Genomic DNA, 12,748 nt, shown 5'->3' on the forward strand with positions numbered 1-12,748 from the left:
TTCTTAATTTCTGTTCAACAATTCTTATTCATTTTTATTAATATCCAATTAGATAATATAATGTTTATGTCCCATTTTTAGCAGTAATTTTATCTTGAATTAATATTTTATATAATTGAATATATTTTATATGAATTTATAATCCCTCTTATGCCATTAATCAAAATGCCACAACTTTTTTTCTTAATGTTTTATTCTGAATTTAAAAAAACATGAAACTGAATATCTGTTATTGAACTTGATTTTATGCACACATACACACACATACACCTATGTTTATATATATGTATAAAAATAACTTTCAAACTTTACCTGATTATGATTTTTTTGAACTTTATTCTTGTTTCTTCTCTTGAGGAGGGGACAGAGAGCCCATTTCTATTCCTCCTTTTTTCCTCCCCTCTTTTCTCTCTAAATTAAAAAAAGGGAAAAATCCCTTGTAAAAAATCTCAGCCAAATAAAACAAATTCCCAAATCGATTATGTAAAAAAAACAACAAAACTATGTTTCATTTTGCATCTTGAGTCTGTTAACTCTGCACCTAAAAGTCTGTAAAATATATTTCATTACCAGTACTGTGAACTGTTTGAAATACTTACTGGTTACATGATTTTCATTTCTTTTGATCCAGTTTTCACAGAAAGCTTGATTCAAAGCACACCCCTGACACTAGTTATCTGTGAGGTTTTGGGCAAATTATTTAAACTCTCTGAGACTCAATTCATTTAAATTTAAAATAGGGGGAATGAACTCACAGGATTGCTGTGGATAATATACTTTTTAGTTCTTAAAACTCCAAATAAATGTCAATTATTATCAACAAATGCAGTGTGTACCATTATCTGTGTTTTCACTGTTATTTGTACCCCTCTCTTTTCTCAACTTTCATCTTAATCTCTATCTCTCAAAGGCAAAAGTCTCCAATGATGTATCTCAAAATTAGGAACTCCTTCATGTCTCCTACTTTGTGCTTCAATGGTATGTCTGGTGTTAATTTTAAAGATGATGGATGGAAGCACCTTCTGCCCCTATTTGTCTGCCTTGACACTAGAAACTCTGAAGTAGACTTCCCATAATTCAGCTTTTTCTCTTATCTATATGATGTCAGTCCAAATACATGCACCAACTAGGAAGCTTTAAGTGAGAAGAGAAGCTCTTTAATGTGTGCTCTCTCTCTCTCTCTCTCTCTCTCTCTCTCTCTCTCTCTCTCTCTCTCTCTCTTTCTCTCTCTCTCACACACACACACACACACACACACACACACAAACATTTGAGGACTCATTGTTAGATATTGACCTTGCATTTGTTGATATTGTGATATTCACTTTTATTCCCTGTTGGACAACCTTTTAGAGTTGTGTTTTAGGTTGGATTCAATCATATAGTCAAGAAGAGTCAAAGGAGCTAGGACAAAAATGACAAGAAGTTCTGGTCAATACGTATATTCAAAGTGATGGTTATGGATGGCTCAAGGAGGAAGAGTTTCTCCCTCTGCTGGACTTGTTCTTGACTATTGTTCACTACAGGCAGCTAGGTAGCCAGAGTAGATAGAATGCTAGACTTGAAATCAGGAAGTTTCCTCCTTCTGAGTTCAAATTTAGTTTCAAGTGTTTACTGAGTACATCATGTATTTCTTGTTTGCTTCAGTTCCTTAAAATGAGTTGGAGAAGGAAATTACAAAGCACTCGTCAAGAAAATAGGTTCCCAATGAGTCAATTTAATCAACTAAACAATAACTTTTCACTACTCTATCAATGATGCATAACTATAATAAGTAATTAGCCTCCTATGTGGTCTAGCTGATAACCAGCCATGTCAGGTTATGACTGCAAAGTTGGACCAGATGTATCTGTCTACAAAAGCAATAGTCTTCAAAGTAGAGACTTTTGACATGGCATGATCCCAAAGGTACTGTGGCTTAACCACAAAAACTATGTGATCAATCAGTGGATATGGATTTGATCTTTCTACTCTATCCAATTATGGATCATTTCTTCTATACAATGACACCTAACTATTACAGGAATACGACTATTATTAATATCCCCATTTTATAGGCGAAAAAGCTGAAGCTTAAAGTAGTGAAGAGACTTGTTCATGGTCACATAGTTAATGAGTGTCTGAGTTGCAATCCAAAACTAGGTCTTCCTGATTCTGTATTTCTGGCTCTATGAACTTTCTCTACTCTTTACCAGGAATCTTTCCCCCCAGAAGCTTCACTTTGCCCTGGGACTTTAAACATTGAAAGTCTTCTTTCCTTTGCTATCTTTTCTTTTGATTGACTCATTCCTCCCTGAATCTTCATTTTAAGGATGTTATAAATTGTCATCCATGTCTTCATTCCTTTCCAGACTGCACTCCTGGCTCTCTGGACTTTCTCATGCTTTCAAGCCTGGTTCTTTCATCTCTTTCCTCAACTCCTTTAAGTATTTTTTTTAGTAGTTTATTTTTTCTATTGTTACATGTAAATACATTTTTTTCAATTCTTTTATTTATTCTTTTTAATAGTATTTTATTTTTCTAATTACATGTAAGATATATTTTTTTAAAATTTTAACATTTGTTTTTAAAACTTTGAGTTCCAGATTGTTTTCCTTCCTCCCTCCCCAGTCCTCCTCATTGAGAATGCAACTTGAAAAAGGTTATACACATGTATTCATGCAAAATGTTTTCATAACTGTCATGTTGTGAAAGGAAATATAGAACAAAACAAAATAAATAAAAACAAACCCAAAAATTCTTTAAAAAATAAAGTTTAAAAAAGCATTTTTCAATTTGTATTCAAACATCATCAGTTCTTTCTTTGAGTATGAATGGCATTTTTCATTTTAAGTCTTTCAAAGATGTCTTTGATACAATGGTATTGCTGAGAATAGTTATGTCATTCACAGCTGTTAATCTTATAATATTGCTGTTACTTTGTATACAGTACATTTTGTTTTGTAGTACCCCCTAGAAGGCTTTGCAGGTTTTTTGTGAGATCATTCTCATAATTTCTTATAGCAAAATAATATTACATCATAATCACATACTATAGTTTATTGAGCCATTCCCCAATTGATGGGCATATCCTCAGTTTCCAATTCTTTGCCTCCAGAAAAAAAGTTGCTATAATATAATATAAATATATATAAATATAAATATAATATTTTTAATATAATATATATAAATATAAATATAATATTTTGACCATACATATATATATATATATATATATATATATATATATATATATATATATATATATATATATATATATATATATATATATTTTTTTTTTTTTTTAAAGGGTATGCATGATTTTTTTCCCCTGAGTCTGGGGTTAAGTGAGTTGCTCAGGGTCACATAGCTAGGAAGTGTTAAGTGTCTGAGAACAGATTTGAACTCAGGTCCTTCTGAATTCAAGGCTGGTGCTCTATCCACTGCGCCACCTAGCTGCCCCCAGGTATGCATGATTTATAACCCTTTGGTCACAATTCTAAATTGATCTATAGAATGTTCAAATAGTTCACCAACAGTTCATTAAAGTCTCATTTTCCCCCACATCCTTTCCAACACTTTGATATTTTTCTTTTCTGTCCTATTAGCCAATCTAATAGGTACTTCAGAATTCAGTTTTGCTGAGCAGGTGATTATAATCCTAGCTCCTTTGACCTTCAGAACGTCATATTCTAACCCCTCAACTCCTTTAATGTAGAGGCTGCTAAATTTCATGTTATTCTGATTATGGCTCTACTATATTTAAATTGTTTCTTTCTGGGTGCTTCCAATATTTTCTCTTTGACATGGGAACTCTGGAATTTGACTATAATATTCCTGGGAGTTTTCATTTTGGGCTCTCTTTCAGAAGTTTATCAATGCATTCTTTCATTTAAAAATTTTTTTTCCATTGGTTCTAGAATATCAGGGCAGTTTTTTCTTGAAAGTTCTTGAAAGATGATGTCTAACCTCTTTTATTGATTATGACTTTCTGATAATACAGTAGTTTTAAAATTATCTCTCCAGGATCTGTTTTCTAGGTCAATTATGGTTCCAATGAGATGTTTTACAACATCTTTCATTTTTTCTTTTTTCTTTTTGCTTTTGTTTTATTGTGGATAGAACACCAGGCCTGAAGTCAGGAGGATCTGAGTTCATATCTGGTCTCAGACACTTAACACTAGCTGTATGACCCTGGGCAAGCCACTTAATCCCAAATGCCTCAGTTAAGAAAAAAAAGTAAGTTCCTTGAAGTCAGGGGCTGCCTTTTTACTTGTGTTTGTCATAGTATCTGCCCTAATGGGTCAAGTGTGGAACTTGGAGATAAAGCAATAAACATGTTTTTATTTATATGCCAATTATTATATGCCAATAAGCAATGGACACAATTCACTCATTACCCTCCCAGATTCATCTTTTACTACACTGCCATCAAGAAAGATAAGACAAGCTCTCAAGGACACAGGTGAAAAAGTAGGATAAAGAGGACATTTTCTGTCTTGCAGAAAAGGTAAGTCTTTACACAACACTCAATTGTCAATTGATATTACAATTATGCAAATCCATGATTTTGGAAGTGTGAGGAAAAAATTTGCTTGTGAGGAAACTCCCTCTAACAATACAGATCTCAAACTATCTGTGACTTAGTAAATAATTATCTAGGAATTGCTAGAGGCATTGAAGTGATATGATGTGACTTTTCCAAGCAAGACTATATATATCCAGTAAATAAAAAATAGAAACAAAAGGTGAATTTAAATCTTTGAGTCTCCAGGGATAGGAGTCCATTTGTTACTCTATGCTGCTTTGTAAGATTTTTTTGTGTATATATAATTAATGTTATAATTAGGAATAGAAATAAGGACTGGACTTAATGATTTTATCTGTGTAGGAAACTCCAGGATGAGGAACTTCTCTTTATCAATTGTTTTCTGCAACTTCTGCAAATTAGGATCTTGGCGTCATAGTAAATAGTGTTGAGCCTGGAGTGGGGAAGGTTTCATATCTGGCCTTAAACCATTGCTGGCTGTGCAACCTTGGGCAAATCATTTAATCTCTGTTTGCCTCAATTCCCTCAAATCCCTCAATGGGGACAGAAATAGCACCTACTTCCTGAGGTAACTGTGAGGATCAAAAGAGACAATTAGCATAATGTTTGGCATATAGTAATTGTGATATAAATTTTAGCTGTTATTATTGTTATTTTGTATAACATTACTCTAAGTTTGGTTAAGTAACTTGCTCTGGGTCACATAGTGGTTTTATATCACAGATGAACTTGGATCAAGGCCTTTGTTGTTTTGAGGCTGGCTCTCTATCAACTATGCCACATATAATATCACATATGTAATATATAATATGTATTATATAAATATCTGTAATTAATAAAATTATATGGGAATGAAGATAAAAAATAATTGTCAACAATATTCATATCATTCACAGTGCCATTTCCAAAAAATGAATTTGCACAAGATTAAAAGGCATATTTTCAAAAATTAATTTGAAGAAATACTATATTTCTTTAAAAAAAAAACACCACCACTACTATGCCAACTGATTATTTTGTACCTAACTGTGTTTGAACCATATACATGACTTGAGCCTGCTGGAATCTCACTGATGAACACCCCCTTCAAGGAATGTTTTTTCATTATAAATGTAAAGAGTAGATGTAGCCTCTACTGAGACAGCACTTTTCTTTTCTGGTGTCAACTGGTAAATGTTTTAAAGCCTTATAGGAAAGACAGAAAGTGGTTGTGATGAACTAGGATTAAGATATGCTGACCAGTTACTCCTGAAGTTCATTAGAGTGTCATTTGGGAATTTCCTGACAGCAGAGAGAACAGGACTAACAGGTCTATCAGTATATAAAGGCTGTCGGATCTAGCAAGGGAAAACTGTTTCTTCATAACTCAGCAATATGAGAAATAAGAGAAGCAAAGGAAAGAGAGATGGCATGAATGGGTGACAAAGTATAAGGATTTCCAACTGAAAAGCCTAAGAGTGATGAATCTTTGAGAGAACATTTTATAAGGGGAAAATAGGCACTTTGCAAATATTAATTCTCATTATAGCTACCAAGAAGGTGGGTCTCATTTCTGTTTGTTTGTTTTTTTTTCTGAAAAAAGGTTATAAAAGTTGCCCAAGGCTATACAACTTGTCACTGTGTGAACCAGGACAAAAATAGGACTCCCAATTCCCAGTTTTTTCTGTTACTGGATTCAGCTGACTTTAGTCTTCCATAGAGCACTCTTCATTTTAAATCATAGTCCTTTCATCAGCCTGTAGAACTCCTTAAAGTTCCTAATAACTCTCACCAGCAACAAGTACAACCACTCCAACTTATATAACCATCTGCTAATAGGTTGATGAAAAAAAAAAAGAGACTAGTAATCAATTGCAACATTAAAGATTAAAGGGGGGGCACAAACGTGAATATAAGTATAATTCAATTTAATTTCAGATCTATCTCTGATTCATGTTTGAAATTAGGTAGCACTAAGGATTTATTAATCAACATCACAGTTAAAGACATGCCTAAAACATGGGGATACTGAAGACAGGGCACAATTTTGAGTTCTGACTCTAGGTGCATGATCCCATTTAAACCTAAGACCTGACTTTTCCTTGTTAAGGTACTTCACATGAATATTTTCTTGAATCCTCCAATTGCTAATGTCTTTGCTCACTAACTACCCTGTCTTTAGTATTCTGTATTTATTTTTGTATTGATCAGCCATAACACAAATATAAATTAATGAACTAATCAACAAGCATTTACTAAATACCTACTATATTTTGGACATTGTGCTGGGCTCTGGGAATATATATAGAAAGAAAAGAACAATTTCCATCCTCAAGCAGGATAGTTTTAATGGAGGAGTGAATGAATACATTAAAAAGCATTTACTAAGTGCTTATTATATACAAAATGTGTTAAGAATGGAAGATACGAATAGAAAAGCAAGATACTGAGAGCTATTAATTCAATCAATCAACAGATATTTATTAACTATCTACTCTGTGTCAGTTACTGCGTTAAGTGCTACATATTCAAAGAAAGGTAAAATATGATAACTGATTTCAAGGTACTCATAATCTGGGAAATATGTGAATAACTAGGTACAAATTATACATTAGATACACAGGAAATAATCCACTAGAATTATGATCCACAAGATCTATAAGAATGATTTCTGTAATGATGGGAATTTAGGTGGAACTTGAAACAAGTGGCAGAAATGGGAAGGGAGGCTATTCTAGACCTGAAGGACAGCCGACAAAAGTGCCTGGAATTAGAAGATGGAGTATTTTGTTCCAGGGATAGAAAGGCCTAGCACTGGATTCTAGAATACAGGATTGGATATAAAGTGTAAGAATAATGGAAAGATGGAAGTTGGGGGAATGACAGGTTATAAAGTTTTGAATGATAGAGAATTGCACATTTTGACCTTGAATTACCTGTAAGTAATAGGGAACCCCTAGAATTTGTTGAGTTCATATTCTAACAGAAGACTAAAATACATGGTATCACCAAAGTCTTAGTGTAAATTAAAGATTTTGAGACCTCTTCATTACACAGGAGGTAATGAGATAAAGTTTTAATAGTGTAATACTGCACTGGCCAAATTTAAAAAAAACATGCATATTTGGGTATAATATATTTATATACATGTACATACATATATACATACATAAATAGAGTAACCACATGCAGAGTGTATGTATGTATGTATCTCTCTCTGTGTATAAATGGGACAAGGGAAACACATGTGCTGTTCACTACCTGCAGCACAGGTAGGAACATAGTTTTGGAGGCTAGCCTAATCTAAGAAACTATCCTTCTGTCATACATTTTCACATCATTGTGCACAGCCTCATAATCAAAAGGTTCTGGGCTTCCACTAGCCGCAAAATTTTCTTTTTATTAGTTATATCCCAGTGATTATGCCTTTATAGACCCAGGATTGATTTTGATGTTTTACTTGAGGAAAATCTAAAACAAAGATTCATTCAAAATGGAACTGTTACCAGGAGACCTACTGACTCTTCAGGGAGACTGAGCATCATTCAGTCTCTGAACTCATAGGCCACTGTGTCCTCACCTTCTCTTCTAAGCATTCCCCCTACCCCTCTTTCAAAGCATCATGACTTTGGATCTTTGGCAATAGTGTTAAAGGAAGCACTCACTCCAGTGTGGACCAGACTCAGGGAGAAGTTTGTTATTTTTAGATCTCACTCCACAGAACCCTGTTGCTCTGTAACAATTGATTAAAGAGATAACAGGTGGAGAGGTAATGAAATGGTACTACAAAGGGGACCTCACCAGGAAATGATGACATACAACTCAGTAGACCATTAAATTGCTTCTCTTGATTTGTTCCAATACGAAACATGCAGTTTTAGTACCACACATTCTGTACTATTTGATCTTGATATAGATCTTGAGGTTTTCATTTTTTTCTTTAATGTTCAATCTGCCCTAAAAAATCTCCCTTCAAGTAGAACAATGTCTATGGTAGATTTTTTGGTAAATTTGAGTCCTTTCATACTTTTAAGTAAAAACTTTCCCCATATGTACATGGCACCAGAAGACGCTAACATTTGAAGTAGACATCTGATACTTCTTCAATTATGTAAATTATGTCAGACATAAACAATTGAATTCCCAATCTATGCAAAGATTATGTCTTCTTTGCCAATATATTGGTGAGTTTCTTCCTGATCACAAAGAGGACTAGGGTTCAAAAGAAAACAGATAATACAGATACACATAATTTATTCAGGATAGCTGGACACTTCCTCAGTAGCTATGTATTCCCTTCTCTCCATTTTATAAATGAGAAACAGGATTCTCTAAAAGAAGTACAGTGACTTGAATAAGGTCACATAGGAACTAAGTACCAGAGATATGATGGGATTTTAGGTCTTAGAATTCCTGAGCTAGTGGTCTATGCACTTTACCAAATAGCTTCCCCAATTTTCTAAAAAGAAAATCATTAGATTTTTATGATTTTGGAGTAGTGATATGGTAGGAAAAAATAGAGTCATACCTTGGTCTGACACTAACTAGCTGTTTGACTTTAGATATCACTTTACCTCTCAATTTTCAGATCCCTATTCTGTAAAGTAAGTGTAATAATATTTATACTACTTACCTTAACCCTTGCTTGAGAATTTTAAATGTGGTATTTAAAAAGAATTTTGTAAGTATTTTGCAGCTGTTGAACTATAAACTTTGTACTAGTGGATTTAAAAAAATAAATCACCATGTCATTGCTTCAGTGCTTCAGTGAAAAATATTTCAATCTTATGGAGTCAAATCAAATAAAATAGGAGTAATACTGCAATAATCCTTTAGACCTTCTATCACTATTTTTCTCCTCAGCTGCAAGTGATATTCCTCAAGGGTATTATATACTCAGTCTCCACTCAAGAAACTATAGTGGTTACCTGTAACCTTCTCTTTATACTATGCTTCTTCATACTTTTCTAGTTTTCTTATATTTGCATTGTACCATGGTCTACTGAGTTGTATGTCATCATTTCCTGGTGAGGTCCTTTTTTGTAGTACCATTCCATTACCTCTCCACCTGTTATCTCTTTAATTAATTGTTACAGAGCAACAGGGTTCTGTGGAGTGAGATCTAAAAGTAACAAACTTCTCCCTGAATCTGGTCCACACTCTATGATCCAGTAACATTGGCCTCTTGGATGTTCCTTGAACAAGACACTCATTTTCACAGTTATAGATACTACCCTTCACACATGAAATGTCTATCCTCCAATATCTCTATCTCGTGGTTTTCCTAGCCTTCTTCATTTACAGTGTATGGCAAGCTTTTCCCAAACCCTGGTGATTCTAGTCCCTTCACTACTGTTTATTTCCAATTTATCCTATACATAATCTATTTGTTCATAGTAATTTACAGTCTTTCCTATTAATTGTGAGCTCCTTAAATTCAGGAATTTCTTTTACCTTTGTGTTAGAATTCTTACAAGGTGCTAAGTCAGTGGAATTGATAGAGACAATGGTTGTTTAGCAAGGTGCTTAACAGTTAATACTTACACAAGATTCACACCTTTAAGAGAGCATATATAAGCTGCCTCAACCAGGATTGACTCTGGGAGATTCAGAGCCAGGATTCAGTCGAGGAGATTCACAAACCAGGCAGAACAAAGGAAGCCAGAGAAGTGGTGGCAGGTTGTCCTATGGAGAACACTGAAACCAAGATCCGGAAGGCCTCCAGAAAACTAGCCGAGCCCCAAGTGAAGGAGAAAAGACTTTGAAAGAAACAATAAAGGATTTGGATTTTAATACCTGGCTGCATTTGGGGTGATTATTCTGAACTAAAATGAAGACTGCCTCCAGCAGCCCCCCAAGAAACCTGCTCACAGAGAACATTATACTTTAGAGAAGAGAATATTACACCTTTGGTTGTATACTCTGTATTTTAGCACAGTGTTTAACAACGTAGATGCTTAATAAATGTTTATTCACTGACAGTGAAATCAATCTTCCAAGTTCAAAATTCCACGATTATCTTTTACTTTGTCCTCTTCCTTACCTTATAAAGGCACCTTATATATAGTGATTGAGTTCTTTTATTTCTCCCTATATAGGATGAAATCTTTCCTAATTCTCTCTTCATCAGTGAATTTTCCCTTTTTACCTTACTATGGCACGCACTTAAGTTTTTTCATCACTTTCCTCCTTTTCTCAGCCTCTTACTTTACTAAAAAAATTGAGGATATTCATCTTCTGAACTTCTTAGCCATTCAATATAATGAGGAGTATTTTTAAAGACCAAAAAGTGGGAAAAAGGTGTAAAAATCAGCAAAATCGATCAATATATTGAAAAAGCCTTAATATCTGTATATAACATCTGTGGACTTCTGTGTCCTCTTATTTCTTAAGCATGACTCATGATTTGAGTTATGCTTAATCTTTATGATTTTAACTTATTGTTGATTTTCTGCATTGTGTGTGTGTTTTATATGTATACTGTTTTCTTAGTTATGCTATTTTGTTTTGTATCAGTTCATATCTAGTGATTATTAAATTATTCCAATCTGTTTTTCAGGTCAGTTGTTTTTGTTATGAGAAACTTTACAATTCTTTTACCCCTTCCCTTTTCCCTTCTTCTTCTCATTTTTCCAGTATTTTGATGTATTTTAACATTTCTGGGTGCCTTGTGCAGATATCTTTAAAATGGCCTAATTTAAAAGGGGTTTGTTGCTTGCTCAAGATTTTGTACTTAATGTTGTTAGTTCCTTTTGCCAAATCATTCATTTATAACTCTCATTTCTTTTCTACTTTTTCCCTCTAGAGATCTCATTTCATTTATATAAAAATGTTTTTAACTTTTTTTTTCAAGAAGTGTGCCTAAATTCATGCCCAAGCTGTTTTCCTCTTAGACTATGTGCAAATATTTATCTTCTCTTGAGTTTTTATTTTGATTGTCCTTGCTGTCATAATAGGTTTTTTATGGTGAAATTATTTTTGTTTTGTTTCCATTTTTCCAATATAATTTTCCAACATCATATTTTATGTTAAGGCTTTATGTTATAAAGACACATTTTATGTGTACTCCTGGCTGTGGGACTAGTACAAGATTTTTTTCCCTGATTATTCTAATTCAGGCTTCAGACTGGGCTCAAAGATGCAACTTATATATTACAGAACTACATAACTGGTACTTCCTTCTGAACTTGATCTTTGTTCAGTGCACAGTCTCACATTCATTGAATACACATAATACTTATAATTCTACAAGTATTTCATTGTTGAACAGTACCTTAAGTGTAAGTAATGTTTTAGTTTTTGGCTTTGTATACCCAGAACCGGTCATGGTGTTTTTAGCTGGGGCGTCATCAATGTGTGTTGAATTAAATAAATTATAAAGAATTATTCTGTATTACCCAAGTATTTACATATATTTCATGTGGACAAAATTGTAAGCTTCATGAAGCTCAAGACTATTTCTTATCCAAACTTTGCAATATCCTTAAAGTCTAATACTGTATTTAGTACAGAATAGTCTTTAAACACAGTAGGCATTGACTAAATATTTTTAAATATAAATTTGGATTTCAATGAACATATTTTTATACTTATTAGGTTCATGGTCCAAGAGGAACTAATATTTCTTGAAAGAAATAAGAGCTAAGTTTGTTTTTCTTTTTCTTTTGAAATTTTCTTTATTTTTTCTTACATGTTAGGTTCCAAACTGCCTCCCTCCCTTATAACTCTGCACTAAAGAAGGCCACCATTTGATTAAGATTTATAAATATATGTAAAACCATGGTATTTATGCTTAAATTGTTCAGCTCTTTCTCTAATGGCAAAAAAAGTGTTTTTCTCCATAGGTCTTTTGTAGTGGATTTGCTCATTTCCAATACTCAGAATAACTTGTATGTTAAGAATTATTCTTCAAATAACATTGTTGTTACTGTATATAATATTGTCCTGGTGCTGCTCACTTCACTTTCCATTATTTCATGTGAATTTTTCAGTGATTTTCTAAAATCAACTAGCCCACTATTTTTTATAGCACAGTATTATTCAATCACAATCATATACCACAACTTGTTTAGCTATTCCCCAATTAATAGAGTATCTTAGCTAAGTTTCAGAATCTCCTCATATACTCATTAGCAGTAGGCAAATTACTTAGCTTTTATGAGTCCTGGTTTCCTCACTTGGAAAATGGAGGCATCTCCATGGAAATGGATATTATATACAAATATGGATAATATTTACAGT

This window comes from Sminthopsis crassicaudata, chromosome 3, assembly GCF_048593235.1.
Source record: "Sminthopsis crassicaudata isolate SCR6 chromosome 3, ASM4859323v1, whole genome shotgun sequence".
Taxonomy (NCBI): domain Eukaryota; kingdom Metazoa; phylum Chordata; class Mammalia; order Dasyuromorphia; family Dasyuridae; genus Sminthopsis; species Sminthopsis crassicaudata.